This window comes from Castor canadensis, chromosome 3 (genome assembly GCF_047511655.1).
Source record: "Castor canadensis chromosome 3, mCasCan1.hap1v2, whole genome shotgun sequence".
Lineage (NCBI taxonomy): Eukaryota > Metazoa > Chordata > Mammalia > Rodentia > Castoridae > Castor > Castor canadensis.
In genome coordinates this window covers 139,759,774-139,785,421 of record NC_133388.1, presented here as the reverse complement: position 1 = coordinate 139,785,421, position 25,648 = coordinate 139,759,774, and the positions used below count along the sequence as shown (strand labels likewise).

The window sequence follows — 25,648 nt, the reverse complement described above, 5'->3', positions numbered from 1 at the left end:
CTTAATGGAATGAAAGAAATTGGAAAGGCAGCAAGAGACTAGAGATTTGGAATTCAAGCAAGGTGGTAAATACTAAACTAATAATGCTAGATTGTCAGAGTAGTTTTTCCCCAGTGATAAGCATATATCTGATATTTGGGAAAAGCTTCACCTTAACTACAAAGAGTGAGAAAAGCTACCAAATATTTTATAGTTTTATAAACATTTCTAAACTTTTGCAGTATTATTTGAATTTCATTTTGTCTGTACCCCTACTATAGTTCTCGGCTCACTAAAAGTACTTGTTTGAACTATTACACATCCTGAATGCATGTCACATGAGTTGTACATAATATGCAGCAAATAATTTTGTCCAAATGCCAAATGGACTCTGCCATATATCATCTCAATATTTTTCTGTACAATATAGATTCCCCCATTCTAATCTTAACTTAAAAGAGTCCAGAACAACATTCAAAAAAGTTATCCTATTGCTATGTGAAAAAAAAATTATGGAAACTATTTTAAAGAATCCATCAAACCAATGTGATAGGATATATTTTGTTACACTTTGTTATAACAATCCCAAATTGTTTTACACAAAATTGCTTATCAATTTTTCTCAATAAGCTACATATCAATCAGAAACTAACACAAACACAATCAGATTTATATTTCATTCCAAGACCAACAATAGCAAAACTATCTAAATTGATATAACTAGTAATATATTACTTGATTTTTAATTTTTTTCTATAGCTGCTAATTATAACCAGAGCAATGTTAATCAGTGAATTCTATTTTGTGCAGTTAAAAAGTTATTTAAAGCAGTAGGTACAGTGACTCTGAATGTGATGTGGGAATGATTTCACTGTCATCAATGTCAGATGAGGTTTTCCTTTTATCAGTGTGATCCACTTAGGAAATTTATCTTAGTTTTCTAAAAGTCTGAGTATAAAGTCCACAAAGACAACCTTTTAACTTAAACCACAGAATTCATTCCAAAATGATTGCGTAACAAGTTAATTCACTATAAAAGTTGCTTCATCGTTTTAGCTGGCTTCTATTTAGTCTTCACCAATTGCTAGTCCCAAATGCCAAGACTTCTATTTTTAAAAATCACCAAAGTCCTTAAGAAATTTGTAAGAGAAAACAATATGATTTTAATGCTAAATTCAGAGCATACATACCTGCGCGTCTGCTTAGAATATGTGTACACATTTTTTGGCATTCTCAGTAATTCACAAGATCAGTGACTTTGATCATGTCAAATCCCTTTTTCGGAAGTAATGGACAGACGCAGAAAAGAACTTTCTTTGCTCCTTCTGCTTTGCTTTCGTCTGCAGTCACTGCTGCCCAAACTCTGCTCTGCTAAATGACCAAACCCACCTACAAGGAGCCAGGCTAATGAAAGGGGGTGCTTTCTGAACAACAGAAGAATTCCTTTGCATTCAGCAGGCAGATTTCCCATTGGAACCCAAAATCAGAGAGGCCAGTTTTACCTCTGTTTTTTAATTGAGATTGTCCCAGCCCTCTTCTACGGTCCAGTGAGACAGTGTTTGTGAAATGATTAAAAAGAACGTGATCTGATCAAGAGGCCAGAATAATGGGAAAGGAATGCTAGGGTAGCCACTCTGCTAAGTGCTGGGAAAGAAGACCAAGGAACTCCTTAACCTATTGTTTTTATTCTCATCTGCTCTTTAGCCATCTCACACCACTCTGAGTTTTTATTTACTTCACTTTAAATGGGTTAAAACTTATCCACTCACAAGAGAATTTGGTAACAAGTTACAAATCAAAAAAAGAAAAGAAAGAAAGAAAATAAATAAAAATCCTTGAATTATATCAAGTTTCCAAAAGGTCATCACTGTCTGTGCTGTGGCCTTTTCCCCATTCCAAATCCTCTATCAATATGTCATAGTGAGTTAGGCAAAGACAAAAGAGAGGCGCAGTGTGAAAACGGCACATATATCTAATCCTGACAAAGCAATGAATAGACCTTCACAAGTATAATTATACTTGTTTATTTGTTGCCACGTACAGAGAACTGATGAAAAAAATCCATCAAAGTGGTATTATGCAGACACCAAGAGCTTCTTTTCTTTGGTTGCTAAAGCCACATTGAGGCTTAAATTCCTTATTGTTAAATTCAGAAGAAAGAAAAAAAGATTTTTGGCTGGACTTTTTTTTTTTTTTTTGTATCAGTTGCTGACAGATCTTTTGTGTACAAGGCTGTATTAGTTCACACCACTACCTCATTTTTACCCACATTGGAATTCATAATTACAAACCACTGTACAGAAGCTTTTAAAAGGGTGTGGTGTGCTGACCAAGAGAAGGTAGTGAAACTGTCCTTTTCTCACAACCTCTCTTTTAATATATCAAAACACAGGTAAAGTACCTGGGTGGAAGCACCAGTTACATCAGAATGCATCTTTGATCTCAACCCTTTAAGGTGGTTTTCTTTAAGCCAGCTTTCTCTGCAATTTGCTTATTTTAGTAGATGTTTAGTATTTCATAAAGGATTACATAACTTCTTTCCCACTGCAGTATTAAAAACATTAGCAAGAAAAAAGGCAAATAGAAGGATGTCAAAGGATTGCAAATATTAAGTGAAAAGGTTTCAAACCCAACTATTAAGAAGCCATTATGTTCCAATAGACACTAAATCAAATAACTTAACAAAAGCACAATTTTAGAGGTAGGATGGGGAGCCAAGCATGCTTTTTTCTTGCAGGACAGAAATATATCAAAGTAAATGCAATCTGCATAGTTAATGTTTGTGAGCTTTACAATTTAAACCAGAAAAGCTGTAATTTTTCTTTGCTGGCAATCTGGAAACACTCTGGAGTTAATTACAGCTGATTCGGAGTGAACCACACAAACAAAGACCAGTCTATGTCCAGACAATTATACTGCATTAACCAGCTTAGAGCTTCCTGCTGATGTTTCAGGGCTCTTCTGTTACACCCTTCTACCTTCCCAGCACGAGAGAAAATGCTTCTGCAAGAAGGAATTAATGAAGAGAACTGCAAAAGAATGTGTGACGACCTCTCCTGACACGGCAAAAACTTTCCACCCATGTCATGACAAAGGGGAGAAGGTAATTAAGTTTGAATAGAAGGATGTAACCAAATATATTCAGCATTTAAAACAAGCACAATTTTAAGAAGGGAAAGTTTACAAAGACAAATGTGAGTCTGAGGGTCAACTAAGACATTTTCCTGTTTCCCTCTGATTTTTCTCATTAAAATCTAAATTAGCTATCTGATGCATATTTGGTTCTTTCTCTATATATAGGATCCTTATGGCTGATGCATAGTCTTCTTCTCCTTCTGAAATGCTTTCTCTTTTTCTTTTCCTCTCTTCCTACACTCATTTCCCCTCATTCTCTCTCACATCACTAAATCTACATGGACTTTATATGACAATTACATAGCATTAAACATATGTGTTGCAGAACAAAAGAGGACAGGCATACTTTACCACTGAGTCCAATAGTTCCTAATTTGATTAGCTGTGGGAAATAAGAGTTTTACTCAGTTTTCTTTACAACTTTAATCAAACTCCAGTTACATTCCTTTGAGAGGAATCAATATACTTTCTTTAACCAAATTACACTATTATATGATTCATTTTATTTGTTTGCTTCAGGAAAATTTCATAATCAGTGGACAAGATGGACCCAATACTTTACCTCTGTAAACAAACTTTGGTACTTTTAACCAATCCAGCTGATTTCTAATTTTCTTATGCATTCTAACTGAAAATGAATAGTTTGTATTAGTGTGAGACAAGGACATGAACTATAATTATGTTCAGTGCCTCTTTCTGATTCTTTGATACTGTTTTGCTACTATTCCAGCTGACATTGAGGCTTTGCAGTGATTGCTTCATTAAAGGGTAAGGATGTACTAATCAGCTAAAGTATTACTAGAAAGCTGTTGTTTGCCAATACTGTGAGAATATACTTTTTTTTTGCGTCCTCTAAAGAAGAAAAAAGTACCTCCAAAGGCCAGTTACCCAGCCATACTTAAGTATTAATCATCTTCCCCTTGTCTCCTCCCTATAAAGTAGGATTAGAGTTAAATGATTGTGTGATCCTTTTAATTTTTCCCCCCTATCAATATATAAATCAAATGGATATTACACTAAAATGCATAAAAAAAATCCCTAAAATATTAGAAGATTGTATAAATTACATATGGTATAAATTACTCTCATAATTTTCTCAATAATGAACACATTCACTTTCCCTTCTCAAATCCTCTCCCTCACTCCCTAATATATTTGAAAGTTCAAGTGTATAGTGCCGCTAAGTACAAAGCTTTAACAGACAGCCCTTTAGTTTTCCTTGGAAAAATATGGACTGTATCAATCACTTTTGAAAATTTATAAATCATAGTTGCCCTGTCTTTCACTTATTAATATTGCTAGCTTTTAAAATGTAATTGACTAATCTCTCTGATGTACACACAACCTCAGTGTTTAGTTGATAATGCTTTTAAGTTATCACATAGGAGTATTAAAAAATTAACTTTGTTTTTACCAAGATATATATAGACATATCTATACAGACATATCTATATCTATGTAGAGAGAGAGAGATAGCTATAGAATTTTGTATTCAGAAAGGAATTTAGTGGGTTAGTGAAAATCATTGTATGTTATTTATCTCATATACAATGTGATGACAATATATTCTAATATATATCTATATCTTTCCTTCTTTGTCTAGTAATCTATAAAACGTTGTTGAACAACTGATAACTGAGTATTTGAAAGAGAAGACAATTGTATAATTATTTGTATTTCACTATTCCCACCAATATGATCTCATCACCAATAAAACAATAAATGTAATGGTGTAAGTACATTTTAAAAAAAAATCATTGCTTGCAGGCTAAACCTACCATAATTATCTTCATAAAACTAATCACAGGTCAGGTATTCCAGCAAACATTCCTATTCCCTGAGCAATGATTTCAGTGCTATCACATGATTTCAAATAGTTTTAATGAAGAAAGTTATATGCATAATTCTTTAAATCACTACTCAGTGCCTCTTACTATATCAGGCTCTTGGAGTCTACCAAATACAAGTCTCTTTTTATATCCCATGTAAATATTTTAAATTACTTTATATTAAAAACCACATTAGGACTAGCATAATAGAGAACATACGTGTATTGCCAAGTTTTCTTCTGGATGAAATATTGGCAAATTTATGTTTGATCACTAAAATTATTTGGTTATTTTATTTCTATTATGAAGAATCTTTTTGTTTGGAGTTTTTGTTTTCCTTTTCTATTTTGTTTTTCTTTTGGGCCTGAAAGTTAATTTGACTGCTGCCCATCAGTGAAGTGAGCAATTCAGTAATTAACTTCTGTGTTTTAAATGTATGAACTTTAATTAGATTTCATTATAAACAAACAAACGTCAACCATAATTATAAGCTCTTTGGTTTACCCACATATTATCCCTTTTCAAACAAACTTGATGTCAGACAAATTAAAATCAAGCAGCCAGCAATTTTGAGTTGAATTTTACATGATCTGCTGGAAACCTGATTACTTTAACTTCAATATCATTACAGGAAAAGTATTTCAGGAAAAATAATTACAAGAATTCCAACAGGAGACAAGCTTAATTGTATTGATTCAAAAGATGCATGTTCAGAGGAACCATGTTGAAGGAATAATGTTATCTCAAATCTACAGTTTCTATTAAAATGAAATTGTCCAGCATGAAAAAAGCAATTTAAGATTAGTGTCTGCAGAACTAGAGATACGAAACTAACTAAATAATTATCTGTGCCCAATTATATTATACTTTAAGTAGCAAAATATCGTGTGGAGCAACTACAAGGCATGAGGTTTGCAGGTTTATTTACTGACTGGTGTATCTATTAGGACGGAGAACAAGTGGAGCTGTCAGGACATAATGAAGGTAAATGATTAGTTAGCACCAAGCCTGAACTCTTCTTCAATGCAATAAGAGTTAATTAAAGTTTACCACCAAACATCAACCAAAGCAGGATGTTGATCAGGTTTCAGCATTAAGTGCAAACAGACAATAGTTGGCAGCAATTAGTGAAGCTATCAAATGACATGCAATGATAATTATACATTTAAAACAGCTAAAGAGCTGGGGGAAAAACTAATCAGCCTCTTTGACGACAAATACTCAAAGGGCAGGAAACAGGTATCAGATTATTTCACTTTAACACTGTAAATCAATAGAATTAAACAAGAAAAGGTTGTATAGGTACATTATCTGAAAGAAAACAGTTAACTGGACCCAAAATAAAATAAATCTGCTAGCATTGGTCTATCAAAGATAAGAACTTCTATAAATAAAGAAAATAAGTTACTTTTCCATTAAAGTTTCAGAATGAACTCTGTGTAAACAAAGTTTAGCTTCTTGGTTTTCTGTAAATTCAACAATGTAACAAATATTTCACCATTAAGTATTGTTATTTAAATTAAGTATTAACTTCCATTCTACCATACCTGAATGTTACCTTTGTTTATTTGAATATTATCTCCCTGGAAAGCTTTTAGTGTCCCTGGAAAGTTTTTAGATGGATGTAAAGATTCAAATTTTTTAATGCAGGTAAACTTAAAACAAAAGCCATGCACACATATTTAGCATATGTTTTTCAAATCTTTGCTGCCATTCAAACCTATGACTTTCTTGCTGAAATCAATGATCCTATATACTAGCCATCCCTTAAAACATTTATTAATATTCTCATGCCTTTCCATCGGTTCAGGATTGTAGCCCAGAGCATCCAGAAATGTGCCCATCTTCATGACCTCCACCTCCCCATTTTCCCAACTAATTCTGTTATGCTAAGGATTTGTACACAGTGTTGGCTAATCCCAATATTTCCCTGGAGCTAAATCTAAGCCATAGCCAACTCCCAGCACACACACAAAAAAAGTCTCTCTCCAAAAGCCCTTTCGCCCCTTCACACTTGTACACTCATTGGTCCTGACATTTTCACTTCAGCCATGACAAATGAGCTGATGACTCTGATGTGACTGCACAGGAGGATGGCTTTATCTAAAGCTATATCATTAACTCTCATCACCATCTCCTAATATGGCTCTTCTGGGTTCTTGTAATGTGTTGTAAAAATGTGAGAATTTTTTTTTGTAAATATAAGCATTGTAAATAATAAGAAACTAATGGATCAAAAGGAGAAAAGTGAAGCTAGAGTGAACAAGATTGGGGGTGGGGGAAGTCTAGTATTAACTTAATGTTGCTCTGGGGATTTAAGTAACTCCACTCAACCTCTGCCCCAGTGCAAACCAGACAGCTGACTGTCTTTTTAAAGGTCCTTTCCCCTTGTCCCTCTCAACATGGGAGTCTGGAGAAGAGCACAATTTGCAAAGTAACACAAATGAAGCTTCTCAGATAAACACAGATGATCATTTGGTAAACGTGCTCATCTATTTGTTTGTACTTCTGCATAGTGTCTAGTTTACTCTGGAACCCTTCATTTCCTATATTATTAAATCTCTCTCAATTCACTTTCATGGTGGGAAATTGTCAAAACCAATTTTACTCTGAAATCATTGTATTCTTCAATTAGAAAGAAGAAATATTTTTTCCAACTATTAATAAGTGGGAAACTTCTCAAGCTCTTTGAAAAGAAAAGCCTTTCCATTTAGCATAAAGACCACAACCTTTAGGTTAAGAAAGAACCCAAGTTCCAGTTGCACAGGTCTTGTTACATACACTATGGAGTTTACAGAGTAGATCCTTGTTATAAACTCTTCTCTCATTCATCTGAGGACACACAGCAAATCAAAGTCAACTCTCCCATAACAGACCAGGAGAAAGGAGGTCAGGCTTTGAGGTAAAGTGCTATTCACTCTTGGACCATGCAAGGAGCTCTTTATTCCTGTCCTTATTGGCATCAGTCCCCCTTCCTAGAGCAAGAACAAAGCCAAGTGCTTGTGTGAGGTTTATGAATAAATCAGAGGTGAGCCACTTTAAGTGCTGCCCGTGATTTCCTTGTTGACAGTGAGCACTTAAACAGCCTTCTGTGACCAGCAACTTCTGGCAAACCATAATGATTCCTAATCTGCACCCTGCTTCATTACAAGATGAAATGACCCACCCCCATTTTTCCTGCAAGTTTTCACCATGCAGGCAATTTTTGTCCTATCTTTAACAGCCAAATATTACAATCACAGCAATTCATCCATCACAGGAACTGGAACACCTAAAGAAATTACCTTTACTTGGAAAAATCCCACACCTAAAAAAATCTCCAGAACAAAAATGTTTTTCATATCAATATTATAGGATTTTTCTGGTCAGTGGAGGGGCTAAACCACTGAAAGTGAAAAACATGTACACATTACACACACACACACACACACCAGATCTCAGCTGTGTTCTGTAGTAGTTTTGTGATGTTTCCCAGGAATTTCTATGGGTTTCAGTTTCCTTATCGGTTAAACATTGGTAATGTACTCTATCCCTTCCAAATGCATCAATCTATGGTTCTAAAATAAAAACCCATTTAGAGTGCACTGGAAGATAGTTTTCTCTATGGAAATTTGCAAGACAGGGCCAGCTGCTTTTAAGGTTGCATATTTCTTTTCAGGACTAAATTTCAAAAGGAGAAGCAGATTCCCATATTATAATAAACTGAAGTTCTCTATGCATGCTGTTAACTGTCTTTCACACATTCACTCAACAGATACTGACTGAGCACCTAGGAGTCGCCAATCATATGTCCACTAGTGTGAATGGACAGTGATTAAACAAATGTGGCTGCTGCCCTCAAGGAGGCTGCAATTTACTGAGAAAACTCTTAAGCATTATGAAAAAATGCTAAGATATTAATTGTTTTCTTTTAATGAAGCATATCCTTACCCTAATCAGTATTCAGGATATGCTGAGACTTGGAAAAAATCCACACCTAAAAAAATCTCCAGAACAAAAATGTTCTTCATAGCAATATTATAGAATTTTTGTGGTCGGGGAGGGGCTAAACTACCTAAAGTGAAAAACATGTACACATGTACACACACACACACACACACACACACACACACACGGGCACCAGATCTCAGCTGGGCTCTGTGGTAGTAGGAAATAATGTTTCAAATAAACTGTCAACTCCATGGCCTCTTATAATAACAAGGACATAGGTCATACAAGCACTTTTATTTTTAAGAAGCACTTTAATAAGTATTTTGAACCAAATGTACAGAACTATTGAGCAAAAACCAAACCCAAAAAGGGAAATTATAATCCAAATGCATTTATATGTTTCTATATATATATATAGAAACATTATTTTTGTGTATAAATGTGTCTCATACATATTTCACAATGGGAAATTATTAAACTAAAAACCTTAACAGAAATAGATCTTAGTTTCCAGATGGTCCCAAAATTGGATTCATATATTTATTAACTCATATGCATCTGGGTAGTCCTCCACAAAATGATACATTATTATAAAAGATAAATGACTATAATCTCCTCCAAGAGCTAGATAGAAACTCATAACTTGACTATAACATCCCCCAAGAAAATGTAAGGGTTCTATAGACATTACTATATTTTTAATAGCTGGATTTCTTCTCTAGGTATAAATTTTGGTCAGCAGAATACCATATACCAGTACCTATATTCCTCCCATGGCATTTCAAGGTATCTTAATACCAAGTACATAGAAAAGTCTTTCTATGACATCTAATCCAGTTTTGGAAAATCCTCTTAATTTACAAACTTTCAAGCAGATTGGGTCAACTGTAAGGCTAAAATAAGCATTGTGGTTACTTTTATTATTGTATTTAATGCACAGTCTGGAATCTTGAGTTTATGTGGATTGACCAAGGTCTGAATTATTTAAAACTGTTTCTCTCCTAATTTGCTTCTTAGAAAAAGAAAGAACCTAGACACATTAAATATCTAGAAGCCCTCAGAACCAAACCAACATGTGATGATACCATGTCAGATAATGATGTGGAAGACTAGTCAACAACCATGCTACATGCCACATACATACCCGCAGAAACAAAGGAGAAAGAGGCTACTGCTACTGCCTTCTTCTCCTGCCTCTTAGATGGACGCATTGCCTAATTTCTGTCTCCTTATCTACGGGGGAAGAGGAGCAACTCTACAACATCTACATAGATTTGCTTTATCAAATGATCTTTTAGCTGACAATCACATTAAAATCAGCTACTGAAAAAAAAACACAGAAGACAAGAAAAGCAAACAGGAACTGGGTATGAGGTCCTGTCACATTCAATTATTTAATGTTCACAACACTTTAGTCTTATGTAATCTCTACAGCAACCTTTAGACACAGATGAGGAAACTAAAGCTGAAAAAGATTAATTAACTTGGATGAGCTCACTCATCACAGAAATTTAACCCAGTTGTATTATAGGTCTAACATAATTCCTTTTGGTCAATCAGTTGCCCAAAAAATGAAGTAGATTCTTCAAATACCTAAAATTTAAGTAAAAATAAACAAACTCATTTAAAAAAAGGAAAAAGAATCCAAAGTAAACAGAATCAAAGGAACGCCTGGCCCTAACTGTCATTCTTTCTGTACACTATGTTGCCTTCTAAAACATTTCAACCTTTTCTTCATTTATGTTCTTTATGCAGAACGGAAACTTTGTTCTTGTTCACAGCATGTTCATGATTATTAAAAATACATCTTAAGTCACTAAGATCATCAGTATTTTTATGAATCATAGGCCCTTCTTGGCCTTCAAAGCACTTAGTCTACCCTCTTACTTAACATAAAAATCTGTTTTACAGTTGCAGTAACAAAGAGTCTGCATCCAGAGTCTGCTTGAATCCTTGCAGTCACAGAGAACACACTTGCTTTGAGAAAACACTATAGCTGTTGGACACTGTGCAGTTTCCTTTTCTTCCCTTCATCCTACTCATGACCTTCATTTTCATTTACGCAACAAGCCTTTTTCTAAACAGCCAATATACCTGAGTGATTATTGGTCCTTGAGTCATGATATTTGAGTTCTTGTCTTCACATTCTCTAACCTTGCTTTGTAAGTCAATGATAACTTCCCCTGAACTCAGTATCCCATATTTTTAAATGAGTTGACTAAACTGAATATCTCCACTTCCAGACTGTACCACATTGATAGCTTCCGGTTACCTTACCACCCTGCCTGCTCTTTTCTGTAAGATGGAATTGGCTAATTCCTAGAAAAATAAAAGAAATTTGGTCTATGGAAGGAAAATTTCACAGGCTACCACTATGACAGCATCTAAGGAGGAAAGAAAGATACTAATGTGGAAAGAAGGTAGAGGTGTGTGAATATGTGTGTACACACATTCCTGGTGAATGGCAGTGTTAGTGCAGATGAAACACTGCTGTACCTACTAACCTAAAAGAGATGACTCATTCTCATTTTCAATGAGTGGGCTCAGGAAGTCTTAATTACATCATTCCAAAATTTATGTTTAAAAAAGTACTATAAACTGCATTTTAGAAAATCCTTATTAGTAAAGAATTGCAACTATATGAAGGGATCCTGGAAACTATAAATCCAATGAGGATTGGTTTCCTTCAACTCTATTCTTCAAGACAGACAAATTTTAAGATTCTCCAAAAACTTCCCTTACAAAGTTTTATTTTGTTTTGATTTAACAATACAGCCAGGTGGCATACACCAGCTCACATGTTTCTTATATTTTAATGTTGTTACAACTATGGATTTCCTTTCTTCTTGACAGTGAAGGAAAAGAATTTTATGGACAGTTATAAAATGCATATTTTAATCCAAAAGTCAATTTTTCCTGGTTAAAATGATTTAGATCTAAGTAAATATTTGCAGAATGCTTTCTGCCTTTATAGCTAGAACACAATGGAACCTATAAACTTTGTCTTTCTAGGATTCATGCAATAATATGTGTCCTTCAGTAATAATCATCTGAGTACTGTTATAGTCCCAGGATAGGCAAACTTTACAATGATCCATCACCTGACTACATGATGCTGGTGTGTGAACCTCTAACCTAGATGACCAAAACAACTACTCAGGACTTGCATGGACCATTAGGGTATTCTATGTATTCACCAAGTCATTCTGCTCAAATCTTAAAACTATATTTTTGATTTCTAGAATGTTAAAGTGGCTGATTACATTAGGGATGCTACTTGCCAATTATGATTTTAGTGTTAGAGCTATTTTTAAGTCGAATGCATACATTCAAAAATGTCTTGAAATGCCAAATTTTTTATTTTACTCACAGTCCTTTAATAGAGCAGAGTGAAGACCAGCCATTCCTGAGCTGAAGATTGTATGTCAAACATGAAACCATATCAAACTTTCAAGGCAACTTGTGAACCTCTGAAACTAGGGAATTAACAGAACATCAACTCCAGCAAGATCACAAGGAGTACAATCCTTATGCAAGAAAATAATGCTATGGAGCCCTCATTAAAAGCCCATTTCGTCCTTAGCCATCAAAGCTTGTGACTGCACTGAGATCTTGGTTATATCATCAGGGATAACTAAAACAAGTGCCAAGAGAAACTGTGCACTTTTAGTTCTCACGTGTGTCCATCTGCTCACATATAAACATACATTCTGCTTTCTGTCTGATTCCTACAATCGTGATATCAGAATTCCATGGGCTCTTGCCCATTTCCTAAGAATGCAGACATCACATAAGCTACCTTTAACCCATGTGTGATCCACTTCCATGGTGGCTGGAAAGCTGCCAGTTACAACACATGGTGCCTGGTTAACAATGTCTTAAAATATAAATGAATTTATTTTTTAAATTAACACATTTTTCTTATGGAAATACCTTAATAAGCCCTTATGCATGTAAAAAATAGCCTCCATGTGGGTTTTTTTTGTTCTTTTAAGACTTTTTTCAAGCATATCATAAAGTTAACCATAAAAGTTTCTGAAACAATCCAGAATTTCTTGACAAATTTTAAAAAGGACTCTAGTAAAGAATTTTGGTAACTTTATAACAAAGATCAAACACTTTTCCTTTACAATATGCTATACTCAAGAGTCAACCCTCACACTTTAATTTATGTGAAAAACACTTCTGATTTCCCAAGTTTCCATATAACCATCTTAATAGTACCTCAGCAACTGAACTACTAAAGTGATGAGGCACATTGCAATTCCACAATCCAGCAACAAACCAGTTAGGTTAATGTCTGATGGGCTCTTTCAGCCTTGCTCTGAGGCAAACTTCAATGGATCATTTGTGGTGACAAACTGGAAAGAGCTTATTGAAAATGTATATATATAAATAATTATCTACACTGCTATCGATCTACATATATACAAAAAAGCCAATTCCCACCTTTGAATGTGTCTTAACACTGAGGGTATTTTAACTGCCCTAATTATGGTTGAAGAAACATCACTAAGAGCTCTGATCACATTGTCAACTGATAACCAGTTACAGCCCTAACTGGTGACAAGGGAAAACCCTACTGCAAATGTTTCCCAGAGTGAACATGCAGTACTTAGACACTTTTCAAAAGACTGATCTAAGAACAAAACACAATAATATACCTACAAAGCAACATGAAAACTGTCTTCAGTACTTTATGAATTCAATCCTAAAACGATAACTCCATATTCTCTCCTATTATCCTCTCCCAGTTACAAAAGATGATAGGCCACTTAAAACACATAATATTGCCAAAAGCCAGAACACACAACACTTTCCCAAGTGAAATGTTCTGCCAATAGAGACAGTGATTTATAGTCGATGAGGAGGGTCACTGTATGTTCCAGCGTTAAATGAATTAAATATTCATGCCATACGAGGGGCCTCTTCTAAAATAACTATTTTTGCCAGCAAAGTGCTGGGATTTCTTGATGCTCAATAGTCAATATTTGGCTAGCCTGGCATGCTTCTGAAAACTCTCCTACATATAACCTTTGTTGATCATCCTCTGGCTGCACAATTGTAATACACGTTATTTCCCAACGATGATGACAACTCAGGACATCTTAAAGTTGCTGAAATCTGAGCCACTGCTTGTTTTCTCAAGTCTTGGACAAACATAACTTTAGAGAGAGCAGAGCATAGACATAAAGAATGAGAAGCCTGCATTTTCATCTTCCTTTCATCTTAGTCATTCAGTCAGCTATTCAGGACCCTATTCAACAGAGCTTTTCATTATGCAAAAAAATGCTAATCCTTTTCCGATGCTTTCACACTTGTATAAACCCCCATTCCTTCAACTGAAAAGCAATTATATCAGTTTACCTTTCTGTCAAAAACAGGATTAATATTCCAATAACAGAATCTCCTTTCTTTTCCTATCTTTTTGCTTTTGAAAACTAGAGATTATTAGTAGAGGCATTCTTGGAACAAGAATACGTTATTTTAAATATGATTATGTTAACCAATGGGTGGAAAAGGGAGAAGAAAAAAAAGTCCTTCACTTACTGCAGAAACCCTTTTCTGTTACAGAACTGACCTTGCCTTTACAGATGCCCAAAGAGAATGAGACTCACTCTGGTCTATTAATCAGAAACAAATTATGAAAGAATGTAGCTGGACTGGTTGACACTATCCCGTCTTGGGAGACTCAGTAACAGCACAGTAACAATGTCCTCTTCATGGGTAATGAACAGCCATGACAAATGGGGCAGAGAAACTATTTATTTGCATATGCAAATTCCCACACAAGGGAAACATGTACAAACAAGTGTCATTGTAAGGTGGATTAGGCAAACAACGCTTTCTTTTTAGGGCATTCTGCAACCCAGAACATTAGTCAGCACAATTAAACCAGTCTCCATGGAGACTAATGAAATTTCACCATGGTATGAGTTAAATTAGATAGCTGGTTATGTGTTTCCACAATCCAACTTGAAATCCATTATTGTTTCAGAACAATATAGCAATTGTGCCTAGCTGATCTTTGCCAGCTCAACAAGCTCCTAAGTTGACAATTTGCATATGTTAATATAATTAAGCACTAATTACATGAAACTTGTACATATTCACATGCACTTTCCCTGGGCGCTTCTCAGTTTGAACCTTGGCCAAGTCTTTAACCCTTAGAATGGTTTTAGAGGAAAAAACTGCTCAGCCTGTGGGTACAGCCCCTAGGCAGACACAGAAAGGTTCCTCATTTATAAACACAAAGCTTAACCTGGCTTCTCATATTTCTAGCAACAATGACAGAAAATATTTTGTGAGTGTGCTAGAGACAGGGATAAGGAAAATGAAGAGGGGGATGGATTAGTATTTAAAGACTCATAACAAGTATCTGCTCAAAGAAAAGCAATCACATTCATTTCAAGAAAATGTTAAGAAAGAATTTGTTCTCATTGACATTGCCAACCCCTGGGAGATAAAAATGGTTTGACAACAGCAAAAATAGCAGGTAGAAAAGGGAAAAGGAGTCAGTAGCACTAATGAGCTTTACATAAATATATGCAGAGGCAATTAAGCAATGTTAATTACTATGACAGCAGTTAATTGAATATAATTAGATATTTTAAGCCACTGAATAAAGCATAATTAAGATTAATTTTATTGAGATTAATTGTAAATAAGGATAGATTAACTCTGTGTTTTGACAGACATAAAAAGTAGTTCTGCAAATTAAACAGGAGTGTGGCCACTAGTCCAAAAATCATATATTATTTTAATGTCACACCTCAGAATCATCTCCTCAATAAACATGACTTTTCAAACCCAAACAGACAGGAATCTTAAAGAAAAACAAACAGCTTGCAGAGATTAAAGAGCCTTTTGTCCTTTTTCATGTGCATTTCTTTTAACAGACTAAATTAAGCAAGTCTGGTGTAAGTTTTTTAGGAAGGAACATTTCACACTGAATGGAAAAAATGTTCTATCACATATGAAATTCGTGCAGCTGTGTGGAACTTGGTCCAGATGGTTTAAGACTATAAAACACGACCAAATGATAGACAGTAGGCCTTCCAAGATTGTGTGATAAAGTCACAATCTTTTATTTTGACCCCCCCTTTCTCCTTTGCATTATTCCCAATCAATTCACACATTTTCTTTTATATTAGTACTTCTCCAGAAGAGTAAAATCAAACATTGTCCCTACTAAGTGCTACAGACAAAGTGTAAGAAAGAATTGAAGAAGGCCTCATTTAACAGACACCAGCTAAGTTATTCAGCCACAAAATGCAATGATAGCTATGACAACAGTGTATGCAAATGACAACACTTGATTATTAGTCTCACAAACAATGATTTCTAAAAATACTTGTTAGGAAAATGTTGCTAAATGAAAAATCTCTTCCTCCCAGTACTTTCACACCAAACTTATTCAGGCATACTCTTTAAGAAAATTAACACAAGTCCTCAAGAATGCTGAACAAATCACTAATAAGAAAAGAGCTTCAATTGACTTTGAAATAAATCAATAAGTGATTAACATAATATTTTAAAGCAGCAGTATGTATATATATATATATATTACATAAACATATATATTATATTTTCAATACCTTTTAGCTCTTAATCGAACAAGGGCTTTACACTATTGAGCCTGGCTCTACACTGCCTCACAACTTCTTTAGGATGCCTTTAGTCTTTATAACAAAAATCCTAAAATGGTCTGGGAAACAAAGTACGACAAGCCATTCTGTAGTGAAAGATTTTAAATCATCCAGCCTCTTCTAATAGACTTGAGACTTATTGAGGTAGAAACCATAAAAAATGAAGAAGGGAAATTTAATCCCTGAAATATTGATTTGCACATTAATATCATATAGGCAGAGGGCAATTTGGCTTCGTGGAAATGACACATTGTCGACCCTTGGTGAAGTCAGAGCCAATCTAACTGCTGAACATGTCTGAATCTCAAGAGTTATTAAGGGCTTCCCTTCTTGCCTTTATGACTTTTCTTCAGCCTACCAATGCAATCTTAAATGTATTATCTTTAAGAAATAATTGTAAAACCTCAGGGGTTTTCCAGTTAATGGAAGGGAGGCCAAACCACATCAGATTCTGAAATGCAACATTAAACCCTTGCAATCAACAAAACCACCTCAATTCTCATCCATCCAGTGCAGGATCTAATATTGTTATTAGAGATAATCAAATTTCATTGTGTAAATTTAGGCTCATGGTCAGAATGGAAGCAGTAAATTCTGCAATATTAAACAGTGATTTTCTTAGCTTCCTTTATGTTCTCCTTTGCTGGTACAGCATCTTTTAAAATAATCTAACTAGCTTAAAATTAATGAACAGATTTGGGTTCATCCTGTAAAAACTGCAGGAGATTACAATAGAGCTAAACATGGTTGCCTCATTTTTAACTTTAAGTGGCAACTTTCACTTCATAGACCCAGAGCCCACTATCTGTCTAACCCTACAGTTGGTGCTATTGCTTTGACTTACACAGCTGGTTTACCTGACCTTTCTTTGTTCCTTGGGTACATTTCACTTTTTAGATTTATGGTATTTCCTCCATATTTCATTGACCCTATCTTCTTTGCTATAAAAAATGAAAACACTTGACTATGAGTTTACTTTTTTAATACAAAAGCATCCAGCTATTAAGTAAATACACAGTGATGTTCTCTCCAGTTTATGCCATAAATATAAAAACCATCTTAAAATATCTGTATAAACCTTATGATCCCCACACTGAAGCCAGGTGCAAGAGGTTAAAACAGCTGGCTAGCCATCTTTTATTTTTGTGTGCCTTCCTGCTGATTGAAACCGCAACCCTTGAAAACTATCAAATATTCCCTTAAGGATTTTTTTTGTTTGTTTTTTTGTTGGTAGTTTTTTTTTTTTAGGATGAGGAAGAAAAAAAGAAAATCTTGATTCTCTTTAATATGCTCCTCAGTGGAGAAGAAAATCTCTAAAACATAGTTACAGAGGCAGTGAAACAATCCTGAATATCTTCTTTCTGTTTTATTTAAAACCATCCTTTCTAACAATTTCTATACACAATTCTTTTTATCTTCCAGTTAGAAAAGAGGAAAGAGCAAAAAGAAAGAAAGAAAGAATGTCTGAGCTTGCTCTGTCAGTTTTGCCAGTAAATAAAAAGTAAAACAAGTGTTGATGGCACCGAGAGTGTTACATACCCGGGCTGTGTTTTTGCATTGCTCTCAATGGAAGCGATCGATGCCCGTGTCACTGTCGCGTCCCAATCGCAGCCAAGTCTCAGCCTTAATCTAAGCAACACCCGAAAAGGCAGCGGCAGCCGCAGCCTCTCCCTCACTCTTCCATCCATCCACCCAACTAAAAATATAATACTACATATGAGCTTTAACCACTCCACGTTTATAGGGATCAAGCCACTGAAAATCCAGGAGAACACAATAAAAAAAAAAAAAAACTCGTCTCTTGTCTCTCTCTCTCTCTCTCTCTCTCTCTCTCTCTCTCTCCTCTCCCTCTCTCCTCTCCCTCTCTCTCCTCTCTCTGTCTTTCCTTTTGCCATCTACATGATCCTTGATTAAACATGGAACAGAGTTAATAAAAAAAAAGCGGGGGGGGAGGAATCAAGGAGAGGAAATGCAACTGTCAGAAATCAGGATGGCCAGATTTCCTGGTGAACCTGCCTCTGTCTGAATCAGTGTCAATCCACCATCTTCAGCCAGTGAACTTGTCTTTGGGTTTTTGTTTGGTTGCGGGGGGGGGGGGGGGGAGTGTTGTTGTTGTGTGTATGCTTTTTTGGGGAAGGGGGGAGGGGAAAGACAAGGTGGGGGCCGGAGGTGGGGGGAGTAGGGAGAATATGTGTGTGTGCTTGTGTCTGTGAGTGTGTGTTGAGTGTGAGTGCGTCTGTGTGTGTAGGGTCGGGGGGGTGGGGGGGTTCCGTGTTTGCTATCTGAACCTTTGGTACCTACAAGGAGGGTGTCTCACCGAACGGTAGCTAAAACCTCACCAGAACCGCGCGGAAGTGAGGAGTCCTGGCCAAAGGCGCGCGTCGGAGCCTCCTCTCTGGGCCGGACCCCAGCCCGAGCGGCCGAAAGGAACCCCCCTACGTCCGGATGGCAGGTAACAAAAGAAATACAAACCAGTACACTGTCTTCTGCGGGAAGGGGAACAGGATGGGGAACCTTCTGTAACTTGGTTATTGGTAGATAAACTTTATACAATTCCATGAGAAATTTTATTTTTTTTTCCAGTAGGAAAGAGCAGAAAGAATAGGAAGGGGGTGGGGGATAGAAGTAGAAAAAAAGACGAAACCCGGCACATTCCAGCCCCTCTTCTCCTAGCTGCTCGGCCGGAAGGCGCGCTTGAAGCCGGGAGAAGCAAAGGAGGTGAAGTTCATTTGCAGACATGGAACCCTTTGGGGGGGGGTGATGGCAGGGAATGAATCAGTTCTCACAGTCAGCCACAGCCCCTACATACATATACACACAGACACACAGACACACACACGCACACACACACACACACACACACGCCCCTTGCCAAAAAAGAAAGGAAAAGATTCCTGAGCCCCAGCCGCAGTGTCTCTCCTCCGGTCTAACGCACACCCCGAGCAGACGCGCCCTTAGAGTGTGGCCGCCGCCTCCCGGGTCCCCGGCCCCGAGGTCTGGTCATCCCGCCTCCTAACGGATCTGCCTTCCTTCTCCGGTGCCCGCGCCCGCGCAGCCGAGAGCAGCCCTCGGCGGTGCCGGCCGCCGCCTACACCGGAGGGCCGATGTCTACCTGCATCCCCAGCCCCAACGTTCGCCCCATCCTCTTGGAATCCTGTGCCCAGAGCGCACGAACCCCTGGCCTCCGCCAGACCCGCGCAAGAAGCGCCCTTCGGAGAACTTGAGAAGGGGAAGAAGGGGGTGTTAAAAGGAGGAAGAAAAAGGAGGCTGAAAAAGGTGCGGGGGAGGGTAAAGCAAGGAGAGGGAAGGAGAGAGGGGCTCCAAGCCCCACCGACCAACGTCCAAACTTTCGGAGGATGGGTGCAGAGAAAGTCATCCCGGTCGGGGTGCGAGGATGCGGGGCGAGCGGGCACCCCAAGCAGTGCCCGCGTAACTGCGGAGCTGACAGCTTCCCCCTGCCACAAGAATGCCCCGGGCTCGCGGTGAAGGCAGAACCCAAAAAGACAGGAAAAAGGAAAGAAAACTGCTCGGCCAAACGTGGATGATCCGCCACTTAAATCCAAAAGTTAAATCCCGAAAAACGTAGCCCCCCAAAGAAAGTGGAAAATCAGGTCCCTCTATGCCCTCTCCCTCCCACAGCAGAGCAAATCCTTGAGCCAAAAAAGGGGGAAAGAGATAGAAAAGGGGGGCAGAGCGGAAGAGATGGTCGGGATGAGGGGATGTGTGCGAGAGCAAGCGAGAGCGAGCGAGCTAGGGCCAGAGAGGGAGCGAGCGGAGAGGGAGAGGGAGCGAAATATCAAAGATTGTGCAAGATCAGGCTGGAAAGATAATCGATACTCGACCTAAATTTAACACAAACTACTCAATAAAAGTTAAAGAAAAAACTTACTTTCCATTTCCCCTGCAGTTCCTACTCGATCTTCGCCTCTTTTTTGTTTTGCTTTTATTTTACTTACAGCTGATCACATCCAAGTAAAACGAGAGGGTTCATTAAAAAAATAATAAAAAAATAAAAAAATAATCCTCGAACTTTATTGGGTGAAAATAAAAACGCTGGAGCAGAAAGTGGGGGGCATGGAGCGGTCCTCGGGGGTCCGGGAGGAGTTAAAGCATGTGCCGACCGCGGTCTTGCTGTTTGGTTGTGAAGGGGTTGGGAAAGGAGGAAAGGAAATGAAAATCCGATATGTCTTTATTCTGCTAATTATTATCGTTTTAGCCCTGTTTAAAAAAATGGCTGATTAAGTTGAGTGCGCATGTCTTTGTGTGTCTATTCCCGATATGCACTCTGGGAATGAGAGGAGAGAGCGAGGGAGAGGGAGAGGGAGAGGGGGGAGAGAGAGGTGTAATTAGTGAGGTGATCAACATTCCCCAGACTGCAAATGACGCGCAGCCGGGACTCAGAGCAGCCCCGGAGCCTTGCGACTTCCAAGGCTCAGAGCGCAGCGGCTGGAGCCCGGGACAAGGCGACCGTGGAGAGGACATGGGATGGGGACCTCCGGGGCTCGCACCCCACGCGCCCATGCGCGCAACTCAAACTTCACTACACACACACACACACACACACACACACACACACACACACACACACACAGAGAGAGCAAGGAGGGGAAAAATATGAAGAATAAATACCGTCAAAGCAATGCCCTTAACCATTCGAGGTTTTTTTTTTTTTTTTTTAATGAGGCAAAGTAATTACTGTCGGACCAGAGATTTGTTTACTAGGCAGCTTTGAGCAGAAATATGAGTTAGGGTAATGAAGAGCTTTTCTCTGGCTAGTTTATTCTAGTACGCACATGAACGCACTTTAAGGGCGAAATGCGGGGGCCTGAGCAAATATGCAGATGTATGTAAATAAAGGGTGCCTGGCTGTGTGCAAACACTGCTCAGCCCAGCCTATTTCAAAGAAGGAATTGCACTCTGGATCCGCAGGCATTCTATTTAAACACGTACCTTTCTCTTGCAGACGTAATAGAGAAAACCCAGGGCAAGAGAGATGGAAGCGGTTAGTTTAGTCAAAGTAAACTTCCAAATGAGAATAAGTGATGGCTGCAAGGGTGATTACTGGGGGTACAGTTAGAGCTTTTATGTAATATTCTTGAATATTTTATTGGAATTGCATAAGTTCAATGTAATAGCTTTAAGAAGACTTAGGAAAAGAAAAAACCTTTCATCTTTCGAGTCTATTGAGTTATCTTTCTTGAAGCACATTATGATGAGTTTTAAAACCCCACTACAGATCTCATTAGAATGAAATATACTTGGTATTTTCTGGTGCAAAATTTAAGGTGACTGATTCTCATTTGAAAATCTAATTATCTCTTTCCAATATTACAGATGTGAATATGAGTGACACTTTCATTAAAAGATAATTAACTAAAACTCGGAATAGACATACTTTTAAATACCCCCTACTGAATATGGAATGTGTGTGTGTGTAGCATTGCTACTCAGATAGCATCTTGATACACTGCTACACCAGAGGTCACAAGTGACACCATTTATATAATATTTCAGAAATAGGAATTCTAGAGAGAAGGTAATAGTAACAAATCAAATGAGCCAAAAACAGGAAATATTTGCAAAGTCCAGCTTCCTGGGCAGGTGAGATATCAGCTACTTTGAGTTGACAGGCCTTTGAAGTTCTGGCTGGCCAGCATCTGCTTCAAAACCTTGTCTTAGGCCTTAAGAGCCACTACCAAATACCAACAGAAAGGTTTATTGAAAAAGTGTTTGGAACTAGAGAGACTGCAAGCATTTGTCTTTCTAGGCCTAAAACCTTTCATTATCAGGGAACATTTGGAAAATCCTAGGACTGATGCAAATGGAATTAAAAACCAAACAAAACACCTGGGAGAATAAAAACAGTCTTCAAAAGAGCAGAACTAGGCCCACATCAGGAAAGCTGCTTGCCTTCAGCAACTGGCTAAGGTTACAATGTAAGTCCAGAGGCTTGGAGCAGAGAATAAAATCTAGATATGGTCTTTATTAAGAGAAAAAAAGCAAATCCAAATAGCCACCCTAGGAATTTGGAGTAGGTACATGTAGCAGTGTTGTAGAAACCAGGGCTATTAAACATTAAGAGAAAAGAAAAGTATCTTCCACTCCAAAGACCCCATTCCATTGCAACTTCTTTGGGAAGAAATCTGCTCAAAGTGAAAGGTTTTCTGAGAGTTTGAAGTTACTTTGTTTATAGCCCCACCTTTACTTAGCAACTGCATCACCAATTTACTAGCAAGATCTGATTGCACCTCAGTGGAGTTTATCCTTGCACCTTAAGAAACATACACGCACACAGGGGTAAAATTTGAATTCTCTGTAACTTGCAAGTGAAAAAGGTGTTTATGTAGCGTTACTGTTTACCGAAAAACACCCCAGAGAGCAAACGTTCTGGCTTTAAAAAAAAAAAAAAAAGCTAAACTATTTGAGGTGTGTGCATGGCGGAGGGGGAGGAGGGCTTTTAAATAGGCTGCGGGGAAATGAAGGCAGGGAAACTTTCAGGTTCAAATCAGAAAAGATCAAGCCCTTTGCTGGAGAGGGTTCCGTGTACAAGCTGACTGATGGAAAAACCATTTCCTGCGATTTCAGACGGGTAAATGCTTATGATGAAGGAAACACCTGAGAACAATAAGTCTGTTTCAGGCTCAGGTGAAGAAAGGGGTCTAGTTCTACCATGGAAGAATAGGGAAAAGGGGATCATTTCGTTTTCAAGTTCTTTTTTTTTTTTTTTTGCCATTTTCTTTCTGATACGTCATCAATAATATTAATGTCATTAATGTCAAAACAACGAATGTCAAATCAGGAAAATCATTTAAAAATTGGTGTCTATTTCTCCTCTACGCCACCAACCCCCATCTTTTCTTGGAAAATACAGCTGTGTGTGAGTGTGAGTGTGTGTGTGTGTGTGTGTGTGTGTGTGTGTGTGTGTGTGTAGGGGGACCTTTATTGAATTCTAAGTAAGAAAACAAAAGGAAGGAGAATTTGTGAGAAGGGTGCAATATCTTGTGCTGGGGAATATTCCCATCCTAACGCTTATGTGCTGTGTTTTGGTTTTAATCATCTCTTTCTGCTCTTCCTTCACCTCTTTCCTAAGAAGAGAGAATGGGTGTGGGTCGGGGGTTAATGGGCTAAGGGGAAGGGGCAGAGGGGGACTAGCGCAGAGTCAAGAGTTTCCTCCAGGGCTTGGCCTTGGAGGGCGCCGGGGCGAGGAGGGCTCCGGAGAGAAGCGGCCGCAGCTCTGCGCGGGGTGGGCAGGGAGGCGCGGGGCTTGGCGCCGCTGGCAGGGGCGCGGCGAGGCAAGGAGAGGCGGAGGAGCCCGAGCCCAACCCGCGGGCTGCTCCAGGGGTGCGGGCGCGATCTGCGCGGCTTGACCCGCTGAGCCGCGGTGCCACGGACCCCATGCTTTCCTTTTCAGCCCTTCGCGCTAGAAAACCCAGCTGGTCATTGCGGGTCTCGGCGGACCTCTTGCTGTCCACCCTTGACCCTGACTCCCAGCCTACTCCACCTTCCCCCATCCCGCTGTCCCTAAACTCTGGGAGAACCCGCCGCAACCCTCGCGGAACCCTGGCTACTTTTTATTTCAAAGTGAAACAAGCAAAGGATTTCCTATCGCACGGAGAACTTTGCCTAGACCCCGTTCTGCACTTCGCAGAGCGACCCCAGCAGAGCCAAGACCATGAGCAAGGAGACCCTGACAGTTGGTGGAGAACCAAAAAGCGATACCAGGTGGTTAGGTGTTGAGTGTTGGAAGCAAGCAGTAATTGACACTGAAACAAAAGGTAATTTGTACTTTAGACTTTTTCCTCAGTGCATTTTATTTACCATATCTAGGCTAAGGACACTCTGGGCTTTACAACCAGTTTGATGAGTATTCATCTGTCCATTCTCCCCTTCCCCCTCCCTATCCTTACCAGGTCACTAACAATGCCCCACCTCCTTCTCCCCGACGTTCCTCCAGCTCAGGACCAACCCGGCCCAAGGGGAAAAGGTTCCAGTCTTTTGACTGTGCTTCTGGGGTCTATAGATGAGCTCAGTTTGAAAGGTGGTATTACAAGATTTCAGCATTAAGAACCCTTTACATCACTACAGACACTTTCAGATCCTCAACCCCCCTGCTCCGTTCCTCTTTTCTGGGTCTCCTCCTGGGGACTATTTAACAAAGTCCGTGCTTAACTAACATTTTTGTTTAACTCAACACTGCTTCTAAAACATACTTAAACCTGATACCAATACTGTCGTGTGTGTGTGTGTGTGTGTGTGTGTGTGTGTGTGTGTGAGAGAGAGAGAGAGAGAGAGAGAGAGAGAGAGAGAGAGAGAAAGGTGGGGGTACATAGTTGATAGGGATATGTAAAGTTGACAGTGAATGGAAAAGTGCAGATCTTGTTTGGGAAGGTGTCACGAACACATTTTTGCTGAAATAATTCAATAGATAATGGTGTGATGTGTGTATGTGTGTGTGGGTGGGTGGGTGTGTGATGAGAGAACCAAATCTTAGTATGAACAAAATGTATTTTCCTGAAAACTAACAAAATGGGGGAACTTAAAATATGACTTACATGGAGAATGCACCACTCTTTGAAGGTGAGTGAGCTAAAGGAAAAGAAATTCAAAAAGGAGAGAGAGAGAGAGAGAGAAGTGTTCCTGGACAGTTGAATCCTTGGCTAGTCAGCCTAGCTAGCTCTTATGTCCTTTATGGTCTTTTTTTATTATGAAAATTCCCCCTCCTGCTCCAGGCTCTCTATAGGTCCATATCCATGTACATTTCTCTCTTCCTAAAGTCCATTTTGGCTTTTAGTTCTGAGTAATTTGTGTTAGTGTTTACTTCCCTCCAAGTTCTGACATCCCCCCCCCACTTTTTTTGGAGGGGGGAATCATTATGTAAAGTTCGACAGATAAAGAAATGGGGGAAGAAAAGAGGAGTTATTTATACAGGATATGAAGAAGGAAGAATTAAGAGAGAGGAGAAAGGACAGGGGGAAGAGAGAAGTCAGATGCCCTTTGGCTTTTGTGAGGTCAGAGCTCAGTTAGTGCAGTGACCTCTTTCCCTGTGGGCAACCAGCTCAGTGTTTATAAACAAAACCAGCCAGGGCTCTCCCCAAACAATAGCAGTTCACAAACTTCACAAGCACC

At 38.5% G+C, this 25,648-nt stretch overlaps 1 protein-coding gene across 3 annotated transcripts in view; it reads right to left on the bottom strand.

Annotated features, from left to right (window-relative positions):
* Zfhx4 (zinc finger homeobox 4) overlaps positions 1-20,936 on the bottom strand; it is a 177,396-nt gene extending 156,460 nt beyond the window's left edge. For 2 of the 3 annotated variants that reach the window (XM_020183405.2, XM_020183403.2), the window contains exon 1: positions 20,412-20,936. The gene's annotated coding sequence lies outside the window, so the exon portion shown is untranslated. Of the gene's footprint in view, positions 1-18,061; positions 18,604-20,411 lie in introns of those variants that run through there. The other variant, XM_020183404.2, reaches the window with a different exon arrangement.
* Positions 20,937-25,648: the final 4,712 nt, after the last annotated feature.